The sequence below is a fragment of the Dicentrarchus labrax genome, unplaced genomic scaffold (assembly GCF_905237075.1).
Source record: "Dicentrarchus labrax unplaced genomic scaffold, dlabrax2021, whole genome shotgun sequence".
Taxonomy (NCBI): Eukaryota; Metazoa; Chordata; class Actinopteri; family Moronidae; genus Dicentrarchus; species Dicentrarchus labrax.
Window position 1 is genome coordinate 8480603 of NW_026136715.1, and position 25655 is coordinate 8506257.

The 25655-nt window shown below is 38.3% G+C and overlaps 1 protein-coding gene across 5 annotated transcripts in view; it reads left to right on the forward strand.

The window, feature by feature from the left end:
* The window catches only part of LOC127377330 (synaptotagmin-2-like), a 59246-nt gene that overhangs the window by 5750 nt on the left and 27841 nt on the right, over positions 1 to 25655 (forward strand). For 3 of the 5 annotated variants that reach the window (XM_051425105.1, XM_051425104.1, XM_051425109.1), the window contains exon 3: positions 21204 to 21272. The exons of the other annotated variants lie outside the window; for them this stretch is intronic. The gene's annotated coding sequence lies outside the window, so the exon portion shown is untranslated. The remainder of the gene's footprint in view (positions 1 to 21203; positions 21273 to 25655) is intronic. 5 annotated transcript variants of the gene reach the window in all.

Consider the following 25655-nt stretch of genomic DNA (forward strand, 5'->3'; position numbering starts at 1 on the left):
CTGGTCTGTCTGAATTGAGTGGGAGTGGCTTTATTCTGCAGGATGGTGTTATATTTAGTCATCTTCTTTACAGATTCGAGGTTGTTGTTCAGTGTTGTCTACATGATGAGATTGTGCTGACTGCTTATAAAAGGACACATTCTTACAGGAGGCCTGCTGTTTTTAGCCTCTTTGTCTTTGGAGACAATCTCTATTATTCTCCGCTCGGTTTTATTTTTAAACACGGTTTCCCCGCATTAGAGACATCTCCCTCCTCAGTCGTCTATTCGGCTTGCACATACAAGCAGCATGCATGTATATTTAAGCCTGCACATAGATACACGTGTGTTTGACAAAGATGCAGACGGGGTATGTGGTAAGCTCTTTGGGATGTGAATAAATGTTTATGGAGGCATGTATTAAATACATCCAGGGTTTAGTACTGTACGTATGAGAGTGTTTGTCTTGTGCTGTCAGTGCTCCTCTGTCTCTAGGGCGATATGGCCTGGCCGGTGACCACCTCTATACCACACTGCTCTACTTGCACCACTGTCACCTAACCTCATCATCACTGTAGCTGTTCTGAGTTCTTGACATCCATTATGCTGCAACATGCCCAACCTTCATGTCCTCACAGATTTACAGTAAAGCTTTGCATGCTTGTAAAATAAAAACCATTCTCCATATGTTGTATTGAATGTGTTTTATATCCTTTTTTATTTTCAACTCAAAGCGTCTGCCAAAAGCTACTGTGGGGATCTGTCCTTGTCAAAAGGGCTGAGGGATCACACAGAGGCATTTGAAATGCACCCTGTGTCGGCTCCAGGCCTCACTATACACAGAGCGGAAGCCAGTAATGACAGCAATTTCATTCCAGTCCCCCAAGAGCCTCAAAATCACACTTAAATTACAACCTCAGCATTATCAGGTGCAAGAAGAGGCAGATAGAATTGAACCTTGGAGGTGGAAGCACAGCAATGGTGCAAGGTGCATCTTACTGCTGTAATATCAAGCTTGTTAAGGGGCAGTGATTTAATCTGTCTAAACAGCAACAGTTGACTTTATCATAGCCTGCCAACAGTTGTCTAAAGAAACATGCCTTCAGGGTTTAAAATCTAGTTCAAGGGTTTTGTATGTATTTTCCTCTGTTTTTTTTTCTTGCTAGCCCATTCCAAAAGGCATCTGGCAGCAGAATCTGAAGGTTTTTTTTCTGCTTAGAGAAACAACACAGGGCCTCATTAAATATATTTTTTTCTGTCCCCTGAAATCTCAGAAATGAGGAGACATTTTCTGTTTTCTTTCTCTCTCTAGTCCTTTGGGGTTTTGCAGTGGGAGAGCTGAGTTGCCATTTCTTAGAGTTGCCAAGTGAGAATCTGCCCATCTGACATTCAGAACGCTTGGAGCGGTGCAAACATCAACAGAAACCTTTTTTTCCTGCGAAAAAATAAACTCAGGGTTTGAAATAGTTCCGAGTGTGTGACATACTATGAAATGTCTTGAAATTAGTTTAAACTGCAGGCTGCTGTTGTGAGGAATTTTGTAATTTTATTGTTTTGTGCAACCTGCAAGCTTCAGTGATCTTTGCCTTTTTGTTTGTTTATAAATCAGAGGTATACAAGGACTTATGTTTTTCATTAGAGCAACACTGTGCAATGCAATATCAGCCAGAGAGCGAAATAAGGAGAAGCGAAAAGAGAAGAGGAGGGAGAATACTTTAGCTGTGTGAGTAGGTGCTCAGCATGAAGGCTTCTTCTTTTCTCTTTGAGTTTTTTGAGGCCAGTGTGCAGGCGAAGGACATGGCATACAGAATATAAAGAATAAGAAGGAGTGCTCATCACGGATACTTTTGAAAATGCATTTTATTTGTTGTGGAGCATGCTTTAGTGTTTGTACCTTTGACATATGATTTAAGGATGATCTCTGTATAATAAAGCGCTTTACAGCTTTTTATCAAGATAGTTTTGTTCTAAATACTAAATGGAAAAAGAAAGACAGAGTATTAACCAATGGTTCAATGTCATAAGTACATGTACTTAAGTGCTGTACTTAAGTACACATTTCTCTTATTCCACTTTCTTCTTCTACCGCACTACAATTATCTGACAGCTTTTTTTTACCCCAATGCAGCAGAAATGATTAGTTGATTAACTGATTGACAGAAATTTAATTGCCAACTATTTTGGTAATCGTTTAAGTTCTTTTTAATGTCAGGGTTCTGGCTTAAGGGTTGAGGATTTGCTGTTTTTCTTTTTAATTGTTTTAATCATTTTTATTTGTGATGGCATTTCTAACTATTTTTAGATTTTTTACAAACCAATCAGTTGATCAATTGAGAAAATAATCAGCAAATGAATCCACAATGAACATAATCATTAGTTGCTGACTACAACAGTAAAATCCTACTTTTACATAAATGCATGAGTAATAATAATCTAATGATATAATATATAATAATATATTAGTCACAGGGAGCATTTTTCTGCAGTGGGTGCTTTTACTTTTACCACTACTGTAACATTTTCAATGCAGGACTTTTACTTATCATTTTTACAGTTAAGTATTAATACATTTTACTTCTGTAATGGAAGGATCTGAATAATTCTTCCACCACTGGCACCACCAGTACTAAATCACGTCTGTTGGAGTTAGATTCATCAGAAAGGTTTGACCTCCAGTGTGGTATCACAGTTTTTAGTGGCTTAAATGAACATCTCAAGTTGTGTGAGTGGCAGGTCACTTATGGTGCTTTGTAAATCTGAAGGTGCTCTGCTGAGTGTTGGACCATCCTCTTCAGTCATTCTCTACTCAGGTCATTGTGCTGCTGCCATTCCCAGAATAAAAGATTTTCTGTGTTCATTTGTATTCAGCAAACCTCAGACTGCCTCGCGAAGAAGTGTCAGTAGCAAACAGAAACAAACGTCTACTAATCTAACTTTTCTTGGTTTTTAAAAAGAATGAAGTATTATGTGTGTTTTGGCTGTGTGTGCCAGCCAAGTTGAAGAAATCTTGCAGATTCAATCGCTCCCAAAGAGATTATTGACTTGACAGCAAATTGGTTGGTGTCTCCAAGAGGATGATGGAGAATTGCAAAATCTATTTCCTCCCATGATAAGGCTGGTAATAGTTGGGCCTCGCAAGAAGGACACGACTTTCATTGTACTACATTGATCAAAATAATTGCTCCCATCCCTTTGTCCAGTCACACAAGCCCACTCACAGCACTGTTATCTGGAGCTGTTCGTAAATACCTTTTTTGCAATCTTGTTCTCATCTAGAGAGTTTTCTTGAATCATTACACAAAGTCTCGTGATACAGAGCTCCACATTGCACATCGTGTCACAAACTGTGTGTGTTTATTGGTTGAATAAGAATTGTTTTTGAATTATATAATGGCTGTGTTAATCGCCAAGAGCTTGCATGAGAGTGGTTGTATAATATCTGACAGCTCAGGAGGAAAAATAGGTAAACAAAAGGGGGAAAACACCAAGATGCCACTGTAGTTGCCATGTATTCTGCTCTATGCTGGAGGCAAATTTGCACTAATTTGAAGTGACTCACAAGTCTAATTCTTTTCTCCATGTCAACAACATTTTGGTCTGTGCATTACCTTTCCTACCATTACAGAATTCCCTCCTTGCTGTCTAAAACAGCTGATACTCTCTATATGGACTGACATAATGATTAATGTAATTTGATAAGCAATCTGCCAAACAGGAAACACACAACCCTCTGTGTCTCTTGAGAATCCTTTGTCCATCTTGATCTCTAAAAGGCCACACAAGTGCTCACCCTTATCCTCTGCTGTCACTGGTCTCTAAGATCTTTTCTTTCTTTTTTTCATTTTAGGGCTGACCCTCGCTCAAATTCTCCTTTTGTGCCTGCCAGTTACAGACACTCGTCTGTCATACTTGACTCTTTAGCCAGCCAATATTGAGGACAGAAAACTGACTCAACAGCTTTAACCAAAAGTCTGAGCACAGCATTATTCGTGAAGAGGAAACCAGCACTGTGCCGAATACCAAAACCATTGCCAATTCTGATCACCTGTGACTGATCACAAAAAATTAGACATTTTGTGTATCCTATTTTAGCTGTATCAAATCACTGTTTGTATCTCACCTGATATCCTTTGGGAGACAGAAACTAAGGAGCAGTGCAATTCAGAAATTAATTACAGCATTGCCCTCACCAGATAATTAAAATCTAGCAAAGTAAACTACATCTGTCTGCAATACCTATTTTACAAAATGAGTTGTGTTGCTGTGAATCATTTTAAAATCCATTTTGTTTGTAGATAAAATTCTCAGTGGTTTTTAAACTTATAGACAGGCAGCATTTTAACCTGTAAGTGTCGTGCATCCTTGTATATTGTCTGCTGTTATGTAAAGCTGACTGCTGTAGAGAGTCTTTCAATGCAATGCAGGGTACGGTTTAGTTTATCTAGGACATGGCTGGTTTGTGCCCCCTCATTGAAATGCGTCAGAGGGGCTGTGAAAGTCAGCTTGATATTTAGTTGTTGTTGGGGTTTTTTTATCTGCCTCTCAGACTTTCTTACGAAAATGTCCTTGACACAGTGGGCAGTAATTCAGTTAGATGTTCTGCCTTAAGAAATTCACGGGCGGTGCATGGGCAAAACATTCACCTGCCACTGCAGAGACCTGGGTACTGCTCCAGCTTGGTCATGTGTTCCAACAAACACAATTGGTTATGACGGTAGGTGGGAAGCCGGTGAGGGATAATGTCCTCCTCGCTGTATAGTGACTCCTACTGGTGAGTTTAGATGACTGCATTGAGCATGGTTTGATCTGAAGGATACTACGACCTTTGTGCTTGTATCATTGAGGAGTCACATTGGTGAGCATTGACAAGGACCACAGAGGGAATTCAACAGACAATTACAAGCTGAAAAAAAAAGAAGGGGGCGTTTCTTTATGGCTGTCCCCCCCCTAAATATGAACCTAGTCGACTAGTAGTTAAACAGCTCTACATCTTTGATTGGTATATTGATAGAGATTGGACTGATGGGACACCACACCTATCCTCCTTACAGTTTACTTGAAGGCTTCTTAAAATGTTATGTACTGCTCTTTGTATTGATATCCTTCTTTTATCCAGCCTCATCTTCTCTGTTGATTTGCAATACCCTTTCATCACTGTGCATGGCCCAGTTTGCAGTCTGAATCCGCACTATGAAAAAGTTTGATTGTGTGACGCAATTGAGAGCTGTGATCGGTTAACACTGTCTTTGGATTTGACGGGACTAATTTATTTGACATCTTTGCCAAAATCTATGCTATCAGACATGGGTAACTTACTGTAATTGCTTTAATTTGTTTTTCACATTCAAGAGTTCTTTATAGTAGCATACTAACACAGCTGTTAAATAAAGTAGGTAGAATATTTTGTGAACATGCTTTGCATAAACATTTGCATAAACAGTGAAGAGGAAGAACTGCATCCTTTACTTCTGTAGTTGTTCACGTTAAAGTTTTAGGAAGAGACTCTTTGAAGTTGTTGTAAATATCATCTTCTGTGTTTTGCATTTTCCAGGCGGAGCTATTATTTATACAATTAAATCAAATAGGTTGGAAAAACAGGGAACTGTGGAAATCTGATTGACTGTTGTTTTTTTAAAAAGGGAACGACTTTTCGGCTTGGCTCAGTCTCAGCTGGCAAGCTTGCTGTCCGACACCATGTTGGCCGGGTTTCCCCAGTGCCTCATCACTATGAGAAATGAATGGACTTATGAGGAATAGCTGATTGTGCTGTGCTCAGTCTGAAAGCAAAGTGAAACTGCATAGTGCCATTACAGAGTAATTCATACAGACACTGAAATTGACATTTTTCTCCTTATCTAGTTCCCCGCATACGGCTGAAAAGTTTAAGAATCTCTTTACAAACGTTCTTTTCATTTTTGCAGCCTCACCATTTTCATATTACAAAATGAAGAAATGAATCCAAATTGGAAAGTTAAGCTGCAATAGAAGTTAAACCTACTGTGCATTATGTGTTGGGGCACATTTTAAACAGCTTGTGCTGCCAGCTAAGCTGCAGCTCCTTATGGGGTTTTTCAGACATACTGTTGGAGCGTTTAGTGAAGGCAAAACGGAGCCCCTGATTTACGAAGCATTTGCACTGTGTAGAGTTTGTATAATATAATATATATAATAAAATGACAAATTCAGACTGCGGTTCAATATGACTTTTTATGTTTGTTTTTTGCTTTTAATTGAACTTTTTAAATGGCTGCTGTTTATAGTTTTAAACATAGGCAGAATCACCCACAAATAAGGCAGTTATGAAACACAGAGGGTATACTAGCTGGAATAATTTCTCCTCCAACTGTGTGAAGCTAAACTCATTTACAGATATGTCAGTATTTATTTAATGACAATACTAGATGACATTAAACGCTGCTGGTGCGGGCTGTAATGATGCAATGTGTTAAATTTGATGCAGCTACTAATCAAGCACTGCTGTTTGGAGTGCAGTGCTCTCTTTTAAAGGGGCAGCGTTTATCAAATTGTTTTAACTGAATAAGACTGACATTCTTTTTGTCTGAGCGACTGAACAATGATCAGTTTATTTAATCAAAGGAGGGTGAAATATTTGGAAAATGCAGGGCTGTATACACCTTTCAACTCTTTGAAGCATGTTTAATTCCACAAAGTTGCATTTATAAGATCCCTTATTATGACCTTTATGCTTCAGTTAACATTTCACAGCAGACCGTGGAGAGAGAATGGGTGAAATACAGTCTACGTGTCTCACGCAGAGACATCAGGAAATGTCAACAAAGCAAATAATTAGACTGGTTATTCTTTGACTGGGTGACTGACAAGACGCAATATTGAGGTTGACATGCAGAATAACTGATAATCAACAACATAATGAGAACCCACAGTGACTTTGTTCTCCTGACATATCTGCAGTTTTGGGCACAATGTAGTTTCCTGAATGCTGTGGTGACAATTGCATATTTTCTAACACCCAATAAGTTATTGAATAGCTGAGTTACAAAATGGACCAAGCCATTAGTCCTTTGACATATACCAAATGGAGGTGATGCTAATTTTACTAAATGTAAAATTAAGTCAGTTAATCCAATGGTTAGGTTTGTACCAAATGGTCTACTTCTAATGTTTTAAAATGGTTGCCAGTTGCGACTGTATATCTATAAAGGGAATATTGTGGGGAGTTATTTTTTTTCCCCCAGAAATAGCATTGTAAGTCTGCAAACTGAGCCCATGGTTTTGTCAGCGATTAGTCAGATGTCAAGTCAGGCCTTAGCCCTAAGAACGAAGGCACTGCATTATTGAAGTATGGGACATTTTGTCTCTGAAGGAGATTACATGTTGAAACACCAGTGAGGGTGAAAGATCCAGAAATGGGAAAGAAAGAATCATCCTTACATTACGTCATGTGGACTCTCAATATTTAATGAGGGAATATTTTTGTAACATCTTTTAGCCCAGGTGAATCAGACAAGATGCATACAGAAATATCATCCTGCTCACATTTACTCTGTGAAGAGACTCTTTCACTTCTAAATTTAAAAATATCACATACTGTATATATCATGGATATATCAATATGATGCATGTTTTATACATTTTGACCCACAGTTTATTTTACCTGCTTTCAATCTTTCCAACCTGCTATGACAATGGAAATCAACTCAGACTTAAGGATCAATGTTGTTCTGCACCCCTGTGCACATAGCAACCACTGGCTTTGACAAGCAGCAGATGGTGTGCTATACAGTGATTTACTGCTGCATAGCCGGGGGTGCAGTACTTTTTGCGAGCCTTTCTCCTCCTGAATAATTGATAGAATACTGTCAGTTGGCTGTGTAGGATTTCACATATTGTCAATTGAGTGGAAAGATTTGGCTTGTGGTATGTGTTTCTTCAAGGCTTTCTGGTTTTTAATTGTTAGGGCATTAGCTCGCATCTGTTGGGATGCTGTAAGAGGTAGAAATAATGGTTACTATTATGGTGAAACCTGATTTAATGCAGTGTAGTAATCCTAAGGCTACCTGTAAACCTGGGGTTGTTTAGCTGTAATAAAAAAGAATGGACAAAGACGAGATTTAACTTGTTTGAAGGAAGTGACATTATAAGTGGATTTGATGTATTACGCTGTATCACGTTATAATTAACATGGTCAAACCTTAGTTTCTTTTCATCAGCAAGGTAAATAAAAATGTTGCTGTTGTTGTTCTGTTTGGTCACTGATCCCTCCTGGTTGGAGTAACTACATCATGTTGTGCTGCAGTTGTTGTTTGCAGTACCTGAAACCACCATTCCAAATTGTTTTGCCTTGTTTGTGGGCCCTCCTTCATGGTCAGTGCAGTATTCATCAAAAGTATAATCAGTAATATTTTTAATATGCACAGTATAGAAGTCACAAAAAGTATGTAGCGTACCTACTGAATTATATATGTATGTGGCACTTGACTTTTATTTTAAGCCCTGTATAGTTTTATTTCTAATATTCCTATAATATCTTTGCCAGCACTTAACATAATAACAGATGGTAAAGCTTAGCAACTTATAATGAGCTGAAAATACTGTAATCCTTAAGTAAGTCCCACATTCTAGTTAAAAAAAAATGCTAATTCAAAATGGGACACAGATCTACGTCAAATATATTTAACATCTTATATAACTGCCTCATTTATGTCACTAAACTAATTATAGAATTAGGCATTTAAAAAACTATGTAAAACATCTATATCTATTTAAAGGCCCAGTGTGTAAAATTTAGTGGCATCTAGTGTCATTCAGATTACAACCAACTGAATAAAGCTCGCCTTCCAATAAACTACGGTGGCCGTGAAACTCGCAAAAAGGTCAAAGGTCTAAATCTAGAGACAGTGTTTGGTGTAGAAACGTAGCGATTCAACATGATATACTCCGGAGAAGACGTAGATAAAAGCAGCTAATTCTAGGGTAACAAAAACACAACAAATCATATTGTCAGCTAATAAAAAATATACCTATGAATATTATATTTATATCCTTACACACTGGACCTTTAAAATACTACCAAATCCACCAAAACAAGGTCAGGGGCTTCCATCAAGCGATACCAGAAGAGAGAGAGCAGCAGGGAATGGCTTCTGTGTGATATGAAATCTGATTTTTAAAATACATTTTTTGCCTTACAGAATACAGCAGTGAGTGGGCTTATGGACTCCTTAACGAGGCCCCATGGGGAGTGTGGGCTATGGGTCGGCTGCTCCTCCTGCCCTCACATAAAGCCCACTATTGCTTCCCAAGGTACCAGTGCAAAATCTTGCTGGAACAATTTGATGGGCTCATAAAACGGACTCATGTTAGGGACTGGGGCTCTTTTGGATAATTCAGCGGGCATTTTGGCCAAAAAGTGAAGCAAGTTGTGAAAACATTTTCTAGCCCCAAAACTGTTTGTGTTTTGTGGCCAGCTGACACTGACTGCCAACACTGTCTGATGGCTCCATTGTAACACAGTATACAGGTCCAGCTACTTCAGCTACTATTTCCCACAGTGTACAAAGGCTGTTAATGTTTTATGGAAATATTGATCAGTTTGGTCAAGGTTGAAATATTTCAACAATTATTGGATGGACTTCCATTTTCCATTTTTGTACCAACAGTCATGTCCCAAGAAGATGACTTTTCCTCTTAAGCCACCAGCAGGTTTTGATATTTTAGCTTTTGAGAAATGTCTTGATCATTTTTGGATGGATTCTTATGAAATTTGGTACATATGATAATTTTCCACCATAGGGCCAAAATTTCAATTTGTCCAATACTTTGGTTTATGAAACAATTCTAGCTAAACTAGTGACATTCCTATCAGCAAATGGTAAACATGGTCTTCACATTTGCTTAATATCAGAATTTTAGCGTTGTCATTATGAGCATGTTGCAGCATGCTGACATTAGCATGTAACTCACCGAAATACAGGCTCACTAAACTGCTAGCATGGCTGTAGACTCTCAAGGTCAAAACAGTGCCGAACAATGCGCCTTAAAACAGCCGCCCCTATTATCTTCTTTGAATAACCCCCATACCGACGGCAGCTACTCAGCATCACTTCATGCCACTGTCCTATTTCTAGCATTGGTTGCGCCTGAAATTATAATGGCAAAAAGACATTACCTTGCAAACTCTGCAGATTGGCATGATTTTAAGCTAATGTCTTATGGTAGACACAGTATGATCAATTTTAGTATGATAAAAGTAAACAAGCTTCGGTGCCAGTATGTCTTGTGGTGTGTTCCCACCAAACGTGAAGCAAATATTCACCCTTTAATATGAGAGTTAAAGGGTGAATCTAGAGTTCGGATCAAGAAGGGCTATGATAATTTAGTTCATAGTAAAGTAAAACCAATAGCTAGAATCAAATAACAGACATATTTTAAGCACTTACCAAGTAGTCCAACTTCCTTTCTTACTTTTCTCCGAGCAATCTCCTTTTTTGTCCGTTCTTTGTATAGCTATGAAGTAGTATCTCAGAGCTTTGGGTGCACACAGACGGATACAAGTGCAACTCCGCTCGCAGCAGACGAGTTGAGAAGTGAGATCCACTTTTTAATCCCAAAAGTGTAAAAATAAACTCAGAGCTCTCCTTTTGCCAGAAAACTTCTCCAGATCAGAGCAGAATCCAGTGTGACTTTGAATGTTTCTTCCTCCAGGAGTATTAGCCCTGGCTCTGTTCTGCAGATCTCCCTGGGCTCAAGAAACTGTCTGTCGGCCAGCAGCAGCTCTGTTCTCCACTCCTTACCAAAACCCCCTCGATATGTCCAAATATTACACCAAACGTTCAAAGTTCAATATTTTCATCTTGTGCGGATTTTGCATGTTAGCGCCATTCACGTCTACCCGCGCAAATAATTTTATTCGCCTTTGGTGGAAACGCACCATTAGCTTTTAGTCTTGTTTCATTGTTGCCTTGTGAACAAAATGTTCCCCTTCTAGGAGTGCCAGTTTGGGTGTTCAAATTTTCTACAGCAGTATAACGTTTTAATCACTTTGTGGTGATTCTGGCAGTGTTACAGCAAGCTTCCTTGTGCTTCTATGAAACCTAAATGGCTGACTGGTTAAGAGGTCAACTGTCCATATGTAGATTTGTGTCTGTATTTATAATGATAATAATGATCATTGAATTGTCTTATTCTTATAACTGCTCATGTTAAACTGCTATACCTTCTTATACGCAGAAGGAAATGTATAAAATTATGAAAAATGTTAGGACATTTTTGGCTGTTTTGAAATTAAATCAAGTGTTATCTTGATGGTCACCAAATTCAGGCTCCTTAAGGTTCATAGCAGTTCCAAACTGATAAGTACACAATTACCGTAGTGTTTCTAACAGGCATCGATTGGTCTTGTCTTCTCTTTCCCTCCTTCCATTGATTGTTGATGCCACTCTCAGATTACAAGGCTACGTGAGGGCAGGTGATAATACTCTTCTGTCTGGCTGCACTAACATCCCTAATGTACGTCTTCTTGTCTTTCTGATTGTCCCTAAAGGTCAAACCTTATTTTTTTGGCTACAGAAGGTGTTTTTCATAGGTTTGTTCATAAATATTTGCCTATTCATCAATGAATGCATTAATTCATAAACATAAGTTACTATTCATGGATATTAGCTACGGTGCTGCTGATCTTTTCAGATATTTTTATAATTTAAGCACGTCTTTCAGCTGAGAACACTACTCCTGATTTGATTGTTAACCACTAGACATCCATGCAATCTCAGTGCCAGCGTGCACACATTTTAATAGCAGGTAATATAAGAGACCCTTGAAAAATAACATTCTGAGTTTTCATTTTAATCAGAAATTGATGTATTAAACATGTCTACCTTTCTCTCCTTTTCCCTGTGCTAGTATGTTTCAAAGGTCACTGCCTAATTTAGCTTTTAATGAGCCCTTAATTGAAAAGGACTCTGTCTACTTTACAGATGATCTCAGTTAAATATCGCAATGTTCTTAGGTCAAATCTTTCCACCATTCAATGATGACTTTTTGAATACATGAGAGATGTGCTAAGAGGGAATGCTGTTCCTTTTTTTAAAAGGTAAGTAACAGTATACACGATTAAATAAATCATCCGAAGAAGGCAAAAATGTTGAACTGTTAAAACGGCTGAAATTTTTCACTCACAAAGGAGCTGTAGATACTGTACACGTTACATTTAAGACTATAAATGAGAGGATCATCATGATCGGAAGCCACGACCTGCAGTACGCCTATTAAAGGTATTTGTAATTCAGTTCAGCATCTTGTGCTCAGTGTCAGACAGTAAGGCATTACTAGTAATACATAATTACAGCAGAAATATTACATTCCCCAGCAACTAGTAATATTGCTGATACATTTCAGTAATAATGTTACCCACTCCAAAAAAAAATTAAGCTGGTTATATTTATCCAGTCTTTTGTTCTTTTTGTAAGCTGGGGATTATTTTAACATTTTGTTGGCAAGAGACTGAATTTGAGTACAGCATGATTATTTGGACTAGCCCAACATTTAGCAGTCCGTTCATTTCCTTATTGACTGTGCTCGCAGAGGAAAATTGTTTTTAATGGTTATATTTATCCTTTTTTTTTGTAAGATAATGTGGAAGAGAATAATATAAGAAAAAAATAAAAAAAAAAAAAAAAAGAGATCATCATGAGAGGTTAGCTGTCACACTCAATCTGTGTTTGACTAATGGCGCAGTGGTTTCCAAGATTTGGGCCTGCCTTGTAATAGAGTTCACTGACGATGTGAAGGTGAATGATCCCCATGAGCAGCCACTCTGTTTTCCACTTGCGGCTTGTCTATCGTTTGTCCTACAATACCTTTGACCGCATTACAAGGAGCAAATAAGAACATCCGCCCTCCTCTGACAAGCTGATCTCTCCTGTAGTTTCATAACAAGACCACACTCTTCATTCCGCAGCCATTTCAGACCTCCAATTCATGAAAACCCCATCATAACACAGAGATGAATTGTTGCGTTGGTTTTTGAACAGAAATGTGGCACTCACTAAACAGTATGAGAATAGATTGTTCCTGCAGCCATAGATAGACCTTGGTAGGTAATATGGTTTATTATGTTGAGAGGCCCTGTCCAAAAGAAATAGCGGCTTGCAGAGCACATTACTAAAACCTATTTGACATTTATAAGAGTTTGTTGGTCCCCTGGGGAGTTTGTTGTTTTTCCAGTGCCACACTGCTCTCAGGAAGCATGTAATTCAAAGACATTGAGGTCTTGAGGCTTTTGAGTGTTTCTCGCCTTTTCTATTTGTCTTTGCACAGATTGTCCTCTTCAGTAATGGTCAACCAATTATTTCCATTGAGGTGATAAGCTGTTAACTTGGAGAATGCATTGTACAATTAGATCTATCAACATGCCTCTCAGATTTATGCAACGTTAATGCTAAAAAGCAGAGAGTGAATTGATACATTTCATTATTTACTTAATAATATTTAACTTCCCTCTCTGTCTGGTGTGGTTTGTAGTGTTATGTTTCATTCACTGGGCAGGCAAAAAGGGAAGCAATTAATCTGGAATTGTGTGCTGTTTCGTCCCTGCCGTTGACCATTTCTCAGGGACCGGATGATGAATTGCCTTATTTCTGCACATAAACACAGGTCTTGTCTCCCAGTGAAGCAGGTAGCCGGAGGGAAGTAGGCGCTCTCCACGAGGATTTATGGACAGTAGCTTTGTGAAAAATAGCACTTGTTTCAGATAAGTGAAGTAAGATCATTGTTTTCGTAAAAGCTGTGAGGACTGAAAAAAAAATAAAAAAGAATAATAAAAGAATAATCAGGGCTAGATCTCTGCTTAAAGGTGCCGGATCACAGTCCTTAGCTGTTCTCCTGCCCTCGCTATGCGTGTAGGTGCAACAAGCTTCTTCCAATAAGGGTTGAAGAGCCAGCAGCTGGCCTTTTTTTACTGAAATTAACTGTGAAGATGGTATTGGAACAAATTCAGTGATTGTGATTACAAATCAGACAAACAATTAGATTACATAAACAAGACCAGACATAATGTAAAAATTAGTTCGTAGACTAACAAGGAGACTGGATTCACAAAAGTCCTCCAGCTAAATATTTGGCTCCCTGATTAAAGCTGAAATTTGTATCTTTAATAGTTTCCATAAACTTTTACCAGATTTTTGCCAATTGACTGTAGATAAGAAAAGCAAATCCCAATGAATGTTACCTCGTAACATCTAAAGCCCTTGCCACACTTCTCACGTCTGCTGCACATTGTGGAACGACTTCTTCATCTAAATGAAACAAAAATCTACAGCTATAGCCCATTTGACAAAGAACATATATTGGGATATTTCAAGGGTATATTATTGTCATTCACAAACATGGTTATAGAATTAAATTTAGATATAGTTCCCTTTATGCTACCTCCAATAAACAAAAAATTAAATAATTTGTATCTATTTTTTATCATTGAGTCATAGAAAATTAAAAATATGAGTATTAACTCACTCATAAACTCACAATTTAGGATTGTACCAATAAATTCTATCCAGTGATTCATCTAGTTAATATACACATGAAGTAAATGTAAAAATAGTCAAATACACAACAATCAGCCCAACTGTAATTCAGCAGTTAGCTGTTACCTACTTAGAATAGTGCATTATCAAGCTAGCTACTGGTAGCTCAGCTAGCAGTAAGCAAATCATGCAAACAAAATTCTACTAAATCACAAAACAGCTGTGATAAAAGAGAAACTACTGATAATGCTCAAATAAGTGTGTGCGGGGAGGAGATAAGAGATTTGTTCAGACACAAATCTGACAAAATGGTGGACGTAACAATGTCAGTTAAGCTGCTATGGAAGTGTGCCAGTAGGGGTTGCTACTAGCAACAGCACATCCAACTGAAACCGTTAGTGACAGAGCAGTCGGGGGAAGCCATTTTCCTTTTTTATATAACATTATTTTGCCTTTATTGGTCAGGACAGCTCAAGAATGACAGGAAAGGGTGAGAGAGAGAGAGAGAGAGAGAGAGAAGGAACGACTCGCAGCAAAGGGCCACAGTTCAGACTTGACCCCATGGTCGCTGCTGCAAGGGTTAAGCCTTGAAGGCCGGGAGCCATTTTCAATTGCTAACATTCTTTATGGGTCACCATATTGACAGCATGATCTTGATTGGCTTACAAATAAACCAGTGATGGACACATCGTGTCAGGACAGGGCTTTGCCTATGTTTAAAAGTGATTCTTTTAAAGTGATTCTTTTATAGATAGACATTATTTAGGGAAGAGTAATTAATACGAATCAGCACTGTCAAATTGTCAAATCCTGAAAATTAACATGAAGAGTGGTGGTTTTTTTTCAAGTTAAAGTGAGGGCATTTTTGATGGACAACACTGTTTCTCTTTCTTGTCTCTTTACTGGCTGTATCAGAGCGTGAAGAAGCCAAAGTGTCATCAATTGCTTGTTTCTGCTGACTGTAAAAGACTCCCACAGTCAACAATCTGTCATGTAAGCAACCACCCATCACGCTCTTCACCTCTCACACCCTGGAAACTGTATGGACTAACAATAAAACCCACGGCAGCCTCCACCTTGATTTATATTCAGACAAGTTGTGCGAAGTGCTCAAATTCTCAACACAGAAAGCATTTGAAGAGGCCTTACAGGATTATTTAACAATCAAATCCTTACTCTGAATAATGGGATTGTACATGAACACAATATTTTCTATTTTACAAACAGTTATGGTTATTTCACATGAGAGATTTCTGCATTTCTTTCTTGCTCTGTGCTCGTTTCACTGGTTTTGAAGTGTGCGGAGATCAGTTGGAAAAAGGAGATGTGCACCAATGAGGCTTCAGCAACATTTTAATCAAAGCGTGATGACACTGTCAATCAAATCTCATAAAACTACACCCACCTATTCCTGATGAAGCAGATTAACTGGGGTTTAGAGTGTTAAAGTCTTAATAACTAATACTTAATTACTACTGTACTGTTTTTTCTTGTGGATAAATACTTAAGAACGTAATCAATTCATTATGTTCTTATTTATGATGTTTTCAAGTGACGTTATTTTTTTTCATACTTTATGTCCATATTTATCTTTTTACTCTTTTCATTTGGTATCCAAGTTGTGTTGACTGTCCTTCACAGTGCCACAAATCCCTTACCTACGTGACCTAGCTTCAAGAAGAGCCTCTTTACAAAACTCTATGTAGGCGTCATAGCATTTTACGATGTTGAAATCACTCTTCCCTGCCTGTAAAACACTCTTTGTGGAGGTATCTCAGATCAAATGGGCTTTTGTGGGTATGTATGTGCATATTCGTCCATCTGTGTGTATTTGTGTCATCAGAGGGCCTGTTCTTTAATGTGTTTGCCTGCCTTCCAGCTCTATGTTAAACCCCTGCATTGCAGCACTGCCAGTGGGATTTCAGCAGGCACGGCCCTTTTTTTTCTCTAACCCTCCATCCTCACAATAGAGAGATTAAATTTGGGCCAGATCCCTCCTGCGTGGAAAGCTCTTCACTCACACATGCACATCTTCCAGTGTTCATACGCTACGCTCCAGAGAGCACAGGGCAGCTCAGAGCCCCCAAAAGTCTCCTGTAGCTCCTTTTACCCCACATGAATCTCAACCCCCCCTTCCCCTGTCTGAGTGGGAGCAACAGTCATGAAGAGCCACGTGTCTTGGAGACAGACACAGACAGAGGAACGAGAGACTGAGAGAGAGAAAAGGAAAACATGGGATCCTTGGGGGCTCAGCTATTCAAGTGCTGTCTTAGAGGCTGCACAGTAATCTTGTTAAAGAATGGGAAGGCTCTGTAGTTTGGTGCTGAGTGACTTTTCCGGTTGTTTGGACTACACGGTCCTCTTCATCAAACAGAGATCAATTGGGGAATAAGAGGCAAAATAAATCAGAGGATGTACTTTCTCTTGGACAGCAGTGTGATTTCAGCAGTTTGGAATATTAGAAGAAAGGTTTATTTCACGTCTCTTACCATGGACTTGTTTAATCAATGAGACAAGCTCACAGTCATAGACAGAGTCAGTAAAAACAATAACCAGCACAGACAGCTAAAGCAGTGCTGCAGGAATAATTTTCACTTAAAAGTACTGAAAATATTTTCAGCTGACAAACTAAAAAAGATAAGGAATTTTGTAACAGAAATGTTGGTAAGGAATGGTGTGATAATATTTTGGAGAAGACTACTTTTGGTTTCAGAAGATATTAACATAAAAGGAAATTTCAAGCAACTGTTACCATTGGTGTATCGCCAATCAGGTCCGAAAATAGCATAACAGTGTATTGCAGTGTATTCATATAGACATAGGATAAAGAAGTTGTCAGGGCCTTTAAGGAGCACTTTTATGCTACTGTATCACAGAATCACAGTTGAGATAGTAGAGATCTATAGTATCATAACAAGACATTATTTGAGTGTATGTCCAAAGGTATATCAGTAACCTAAACAAGGTTCAGGCTTATGTGCTGATGACTTGGTGAAGTTTTTTCATGGGCATGAGCGTGATTAAACAATTTAGATTTGTTTGATATGTAGTCATGAAAAATGAAACTGAAAGTTTAGAAATTTGTTCACATCCAGTGACACCTACATCCTGACATTTAATGTTTTGGCTTATCAGTGTTCATTTTGATATGACTCCAATGCCAGCATGGTTCACTGGCATGGACGTGAAATGAAAACCAAGGGGCAGGGCCTTCATTAAATTCCCTTTTCGTTTTTTTTCCTGCATACTTTGGTCCCTTGGGGACATAAATAGGTGTGGGAAAGATCCAATTATGTTCACCAAGAGGCAATTCCCTTTAACGTGATTGTATCTGAGAATCTGCCCATCCGGGCCCGTCGCCCCCGTCAGCTTGCCAATTTATGATATTTCAAGATTTTTTTTTGCTTTTTTGAGTGAGATTTGACCTTGTATTTGTCCTGACTGGATAATGTTCATTTCTGCTGAGATTATGTTATTATACACACATTTAACAGGCAAGAACATTTGAGGTTAGAGATTCAAATCAGGTCTGATTGAATGTTTTTGGTTTTGGATTTTGAATTCAGTCCTTGTCGTTTGACCTTTCTGTTTGAATCAATGAAAATGCCACTTGTATTGTTGGAGTGCTGCAGTGTGAAGCAGTGTTGAAGCACTGCCTCTCTCCTCCCTGTCACTGCGGCCCCTCAGCTACATGCAAACAACTCACTTTGACAGTTTCATAGTATTTCTATGAGGACTGCAGGTATTTCACTATGCAGGAACCTAAAGGGTCCCCAGTTTATACTCCTCCTCCTATTATTCTTCTGTGCACTGGTATTCATCATCAGCAGTCTTGTTGTCTAAAAATGCTTTAAGGTACCTGTGATAGAATTAAAAGGTCACCACAAGAGGTATATTGAAAACGTTTCAGTATTATATCAGTGTTTGTTTTTATCATAGATTTTATGGCGTCAGCAGGACCGAATGATGGATTGATCTCAAGGGTGTTACTGACTTAAATAGCAACTGTAATGGGAAAATGAACAGTTTTGAGTATCTTTAGTCAGATCCATATATAATGTAATGCAATTCACAGAAGAAAGGTGTTCTGGTGATGGCAGATTTAAATTGTGTGAACTGTTTGCCTTCACTGAATTGCACAAATTGAAGTTGGTTATCTCTCCCTGTGGATGTCTTTCATGATACAATTACAATAAAGCAATTAAGTCCAGTGACTCATGAAATTGATTGTTTTGCAAAAATAGGAGAAGTAAATTGGGCCACAGATACAGAATATTCTCAAAGGTCTACAGAAGCACACGTACAGAATTTGACTGATCCCAAAAGTTCTTTAATTCTCCCATCAGCAGCATGTTTTTCCACTAGGGTAGCTTTGCATGACTCACACTTTAAAAACATCCTTATTTATCTTATACTGGCACTTCATGCAGCTTTTCAGTTCATCCGCTGTATGTTACAAGCTGTCTCTTTAAGCCACCGCACCATCCCTAAAAGCCTACTTTCTTCTGATTGGTCAGCTTTGCAGAAAGCCTGCCGAGGGGCTGATGAGCAGACATCAGCTAGTCATGTAAAGTCGAAACACTGCATTGGAAACATTGCATTCAGAGCAGTCTGAATTCTCAGCTTTTTACTTACAGGGATTACTTTTACATATGTTTACCTAATTATTTGACACTTTGGCCTTAATATCAACATTCATCATTGTAACAGAGAGACTGAGACTAAGGAAAAGCATAATAGGTCTCCTTTAAAGGAATAGGCTTTCTTGAATTAAATGAGAAGATCAATACCAGTTTCATATCTGTACGGTTATAATGCTACCACCAAGGAAGGGTTAGCTCGTTTTAGCAAAAACACTTGGAAACCTGGTTCTGTCCAAAGGTTAAAACAAAATCTGTCTATACTAGCACTTGTAAAGCTCACTAATTAAACAGACTAACATGTTTTATCTCGTCTTTCCATGGAAAAATCACTGTGACGGAGACTCAAAGGAAGTTCCTTCACCCGGCCAAGAAACAGTACAGCATATAATCCCCAGAAAAAACACAATTTGTCATTTTTACACTTGTTTTGTACGGATTAAACAGACATGTTTAGCATGTTAATTAATGAGCTTTAGAGGTGCAGGTAAGGCAGATTTTCTTACCTTTTATTATTATTTTCTTACCTTTATTGTATTATTCTGACAGAACCAGGATAACTGTTTCCCCCTGTATCCAGCCGTGTTGGGCAAGTTACTTTTAAAAAGTAATTAGTTACAGTTACAAGTTACTTCTTCCAAAAAGTAACTAAATTAGTTACTCAGTTACAAATTATAAAAGTAACTAGTTACATAAGAAAGTAACTACCCGCCCAACTCTACCTCTGATTGGCTTACCATGAAATTTTACTCAACCTCAGCCAGTCTCGTGCACTGCCCACTAACCAAGGAAGAACAGTAAAAAAAAGTCTTTGCTTCTCGGCTCAGAGACCTAGTTGGTCTGATGAAAAAAACAACTTCAATTATAGTAACGCACCGCATTTTTTGGCAGTAACGGTAACGGCGTTATTAATATGGGAAGAGCAATCAATTAGATTACTCGTTACTGAAAAAAGTAACGCCGTTAGTAACACCGTTATTTATAACAACGTTATTCCCATCACTGGTATCCAGTGTTCAAACTAAGAATCAGAATCAGAATCAGAAATAATTTATTGGGGGAAATATTTAGCCAGGCTAACCATATCCTGGCTGTAGCTTTATTTATAATGTATAGACACATCACAGTGTATCTTTTTATTTCATATTATCTCCCAAAATGTCAAATTATTTCTTTAACATTTGAGTATTTTTTTTACAGTGGTTGATAGAACAGCTGGGGTTATCTGACTTATAAAAAAGTAAATGAAGAATCAATCATGCTCTAAAATGTGTCAATTGAGTATATAATCTAATATAGGACTTAGGAGCAAATATTTATTTACCAAAACTAATTTTGTTCTCCTAAAATTATTTAAACCATAGAGATTGGAAAATGTGTTGCTTTGATTAGATTATATTATTTGTCTAACAGAAGCATTAGTCTGTTGTTGTTCATTTGTATACACCTGCCTGTTATATTTGTCAGTAGAACACCTCACATCCTGATAAATTAATCTTTAAAGGTTACCCTGGAAACAGCATTGTGGAGACATCTTGGAAATAGAAAGGTTCAGAATCTATTTTGTGAACTAAAATCTCTTTTGACTAAGGTTTTAACTTTGTGTGGTGGTTTAGCAAGCGGTTTTAGGTATAGCACATTTATTCACAGCCTGTTTGTAAAGAGAAAGTCATTACAGTGATACTTCAGTAATGACAATGATTTAATTCAATAACTGGTGAGCTGCAGTGTGCAACGGAGAGCTGCCAGTGATAATTCATTCGTCCAGCAGCTTGCGGATCAGAAAAGTTGCCTTCAGGCATATATCAGCTTGTTTATGTGAAGAAGACAGCTATCAATATTCTTCTCTTGACTCAAAATGATTTTTGCTGCAACCATTTTGCATAGTGTCCCTTTTGTTTTTTTTTATCCTTATTTTATTGTTTTAATTCAGCAATGCTCATCACACTAGCTTCATGGAGTGGGATTTAATACTATGGATTATCTTGAAGTGATGTTTTCAAATCTCAACAATACAGATGTTTCTTCGACTCAAAGAGCGAGCTAAGCCTCACTGGGTTCACACTGTCTTTCTCTTACAGGGTTTCTGACTGACAACATTCTCATTCTGATTGCCTCCAGCCAACCTTTCGAGGATTCAAGATTTGGCTGTAAGTATCCTACGAGCAAAGATATTATGTGCGTGAGTCGAGTCTCTGAGCCAGCACTGTGAACTTGAAGGTTGTGAGATAGAGAGAGAATGGGGGGGTTGGGGGAGGAGATACTCCACTCCATCAGAGCAGTCCAGTGTCATTGCCGTGACCGTCCTCTTTAAGAGAAGACAGATCACTGCACATTGTTAGATGCCTCCATCCTCTGCAACTCCCCTCACAGAAACATCATCCATTTCTTGTCATTTGAGAAATCCAGCTTGCCTACTCTCTCTTACTGTCCGCTGAAGGCACGGCCCAGATGGTGGACTGTCTATGGCTGGATGCTCTGTGAAACTGTCCAGTAATATAACACTCTGATGAGATGTGGGGTGAAACACTAATTGGCCTGAAAGGAAAATTCTGTTGATTATCATTAATTGCTTGGTAGGAATGAATTTTGAGTTATTTGTACTTCATACCAAATTATTTCAGGGGAATATTTTTGGGCTTCATGTGGAATCCAAAACTGAAATCAGTACAGTATTACAGTATATGTAAATTGGTATGAGCCTTGCGTTATCACATGTTTTGGACTCCACTAGATGTCAGCATGAAACCTTGTGTGTTGGGTTTTCCCCACTCTCCCATCTGTTCTTAGAAAAGCTTTGCATGTGCCAGGGAGGAGGGAGCCCACTGCAGTGTGTAGTGAAGTAGTGTAGTGAGAAAAGGCGTGGTGAGGATGAAGGTGCAGCCCACTGTGAACAAGCATGATTTACTGTTGGACTGGCTCTTTGTGTGCCAGTCTCCATCATACCCTGCACACTCCAGCACTCAGCTGATTAATCAGAGTCATTTCAATGAGTGATGGAAGCTCCAGTGCCTCAGGGGCTACAGAAAGCTAATAAACCTCAGCGGACAATAGCCACGCCTGGAAGGACGGTTACCGGCCGCCACTTTTATACTGGCTCTGTTACTACAGCCATCTGCCATTATCCAGCCCTCACTGCTCTGTGTCAGCCTCATCGTTATTAACATTGATCAGCTCAGCATCTACTGAATGAGAATTTATACCCTGGGGACTGGTGATATACAATTAGCTGTTTGAATATGCAGCAACATTAGAGGCTGTAGCTTTTAATAAATGCATAGTGATAGACCAACTGGAGAAAGGCACATAAATTTGTCCTTATCTCAGGTTTTGGGTCAAGGCACCATTGATGAATAAGACGAAAAAAGCAGTCCTTCTTTTCTATCAAAATTAAACTTAACATAATGAAGAAGAACTTAACAAAATCATATTTTAACTTTTTAAATCTGCATTAAGTCATGTTTGGGACTCACTATGTTTTAAGATGATAAAATCAACTTACAGTTACAAATCCAGTGGAAGATATTACTCAAGCTGAAAGACGCTCCGTAGAGCTGAGGTGGACTGTGATCCACTGTTAACATGAAAATATGGCTCATATCAGCGTTAAATATTGTGTTATTCCAAAGTATGAAAACGTCATCCAACTGCTTTCTTTGTCTGACCAACAGTACAAAACCTAACCCTAACCCGTGAATATAACACAGGATAAAGCAGCAAGTTGTTTCAATTACTGAAATTATCGATTATCAGTAATTGTTTTGTATATTAATCTTTTATTTTTTTAGCTCTACACACAAGGCTCATACATATATCCTTTTATTAAAATTGCCTTCCTTGTTGCTAAAATAAATGTTCTTATTATAATGTAGAATTACAATAGTTGTGAGAATTGATTTGTACAATCTATTAAACTACAGTTGTTATTGAAACAGATTTCATCTCAGAATTTGGCATTTAATCCTAAATTGCTGTTTTCATCCACAGTACCACTTCAATCGTCAGTTGCAGGAACAGAAACTGTAGCCGTTTCGGAACAACAGAATGGTTTCCCTCTCACTCTGCCAGATCTAAAATGGGCCAACACAATGAAACACAAAGTACTGCATTGGTGCAATCTTCTCGATATCTGCAGTAAAGCATCCGGCACAAAACCAGATCTAATCTCGTACTGCTGTCATTGTTGTATATTTACAACACATACATGAAGGCAGCATTCACACAAAAACGTTGAGATTGGGTGAGCGACAACAATGCTTTGCTGCCTCATGTTCAGGGCCACTGCAGACATAAATCTTAAAACTTCACTTGATAAAAAAAAACCCTAGATGCCGTCTATGTTTGTGCATGTGTTCTGCATCTTTTTATGCAAATGTAGCGTTTTTTTGTTCTCGTGTCACCAGTATAGAAAAGAAGCCTCAGTCTTTTTTCCTGATCGTCCTTCCTACTTTCCTTTTTTCCTCTATTCTTGTTCTGTGAAATATCTCTTCTGTCGCTAAGAAAACTACCTTGTTAAAACATAGCCATGTGACTTAAATCATTGCACAGAAGAGCACATGGTGTTACATGTGATTTGGTAGAAAAGGCTGGGTAGGGCATTGCATTTTAATAGCTTCCTATACTCATTGACTGAACAGCTTTAATACGTGGCTGTAAGCTCCATGCAGTTAGTCTCCACAGCACGCATGCCTTATTAAATATGTATTCTAAGTTGCACTGAATTCCTCTGGAGACTTGGCCTGTTTAGTTCAAAGTAAGGTCTGATGTGGGTTTTTTTCTTTTTACTCAATGAAATGATGCTGATGATTACTAGATTATCACTGTATTTGGAGTCTGCTGTAGCAGCAGTAGTCAGCAGCATAAAACTAGGATAAAACCATTCATACTTGTCATCTGTTGCTACAAATCATTATGCATGTGTTTTATGTCACATGGGACAGGTGCCAGCATTGCTCACCATAGGTGTACCCAGCATGCTATGAATCTTGTTTGGATCAATATCCTGTTCCCACTCAGACACTGAATCAGACCTGCTTTGGTTTCAGGGCACTAGGCTATAAGATAGCTCTTCCAATGTGGGAAAGAATGCACAAAGGAATACAGGCTGGATTAGCTTTCATAGATTCAATAGCAAGGCCTAAATGTCATACAGCTTTGATGATGAGGAGGGAATATAAACTATTCGGCTTTATTTAGTGCAAATCGCAGTGGAAGGCTGACATTTTACTTTCACCCTACACAAAACAATATGGAGGCGTAGATATGGAGGAAGAGCTGAATCAGCCACCTTCCAGGTTTGATTGTATGTCTGCTGACCTAAAGGCGATATTCTGTATGTTTTATTTTTTGTCAGCAAATCTGTTGCGAACAAGTTTGTCTGTGTAGCCAAAGCCTGATTCAGCTTATCCATCTATGATTTAGACCTCCATGCTTACGACAAATCAAATGTGTATCAATCCACAGCTGTAAATAGTTCCCTGGTACTGTACCATTTACTCAAGTTTGAGTAAAATTTGCCAAAAAAAAAATTTAGCAAAGTAGTTAGCCTTTTTTAAAAAATCTGTCAAAATCTTGAAACTAGTTGTTAAGGATTTACGTCTTCAGTAGGAATAAATTAGCTTGGTGCCACAGACAGGGTAGGGAAGTGGGAAAGTATAGCAACACGTTGGTTTTTATTTTTTTATGGCATTTGCTGACAGTAAGAAAAATATAGAATAACACTAGCCTCAGCCCTTAAAGTTTGTACACTTTTGAAACCTAAAACCAAAAGTGAAGAAATAAAGATATATAGAGTATGTCTGGATGTACAGAGCTTTACTTGTGTCAATTTTCTTAATGTAAGTATTATTGGGGCTTTACCTCCCCTATAATTACAAAATCACTTCTAACTCAAAACCAACAACCATACATTACTACCTGACCCCAACACTGATAAATGGTATTACCACAGACAGGGAACGAATTACATTCCTCTCTCTCCAGTTGTGAGTTTTGAAATTACAAAAAGCCATCTCTCTCTCCCTTCCATTTTCACTGATTGAGACTTTATTGATTTCTTGTTCAAGCGCTCATTGCTGGCCAATAAGGAGGGTGATTCACTTAGGGGACGATGATAATTCTCGGTGACACACAGTAATACCCAAAGGGCTCCAAACTGTCTGGTCGTCGGTGTTAAGCGAATGGGTGCGTCACATTTTGTTATTAAACAAGCTGATTTACACAGTAATATGCCTACTATAAGGGGAAAAAACATGGTGAGTTAAAAGGTTTGAGGGCATTAATGATGATTAAGTAAGTATTTATAATATTTTTTAATTTCTAAGCCTTTTTTTAGGGGATTTTTATACTCAAACCCTTCTTTACTAAGCTGCAGGTACTTATATGAAGCAGTGTGAGAAAGAAAGAAAATAAAGTGTTGATCAGCAAAATCTTTTTAAATCATGGCAAAAACTCTTGCATATTTATATCCTTACATACGCCATACCCTGCTAGTCTTTGTGCCGTTGTCGTAGGATTAAAATCTTCTTTGATGA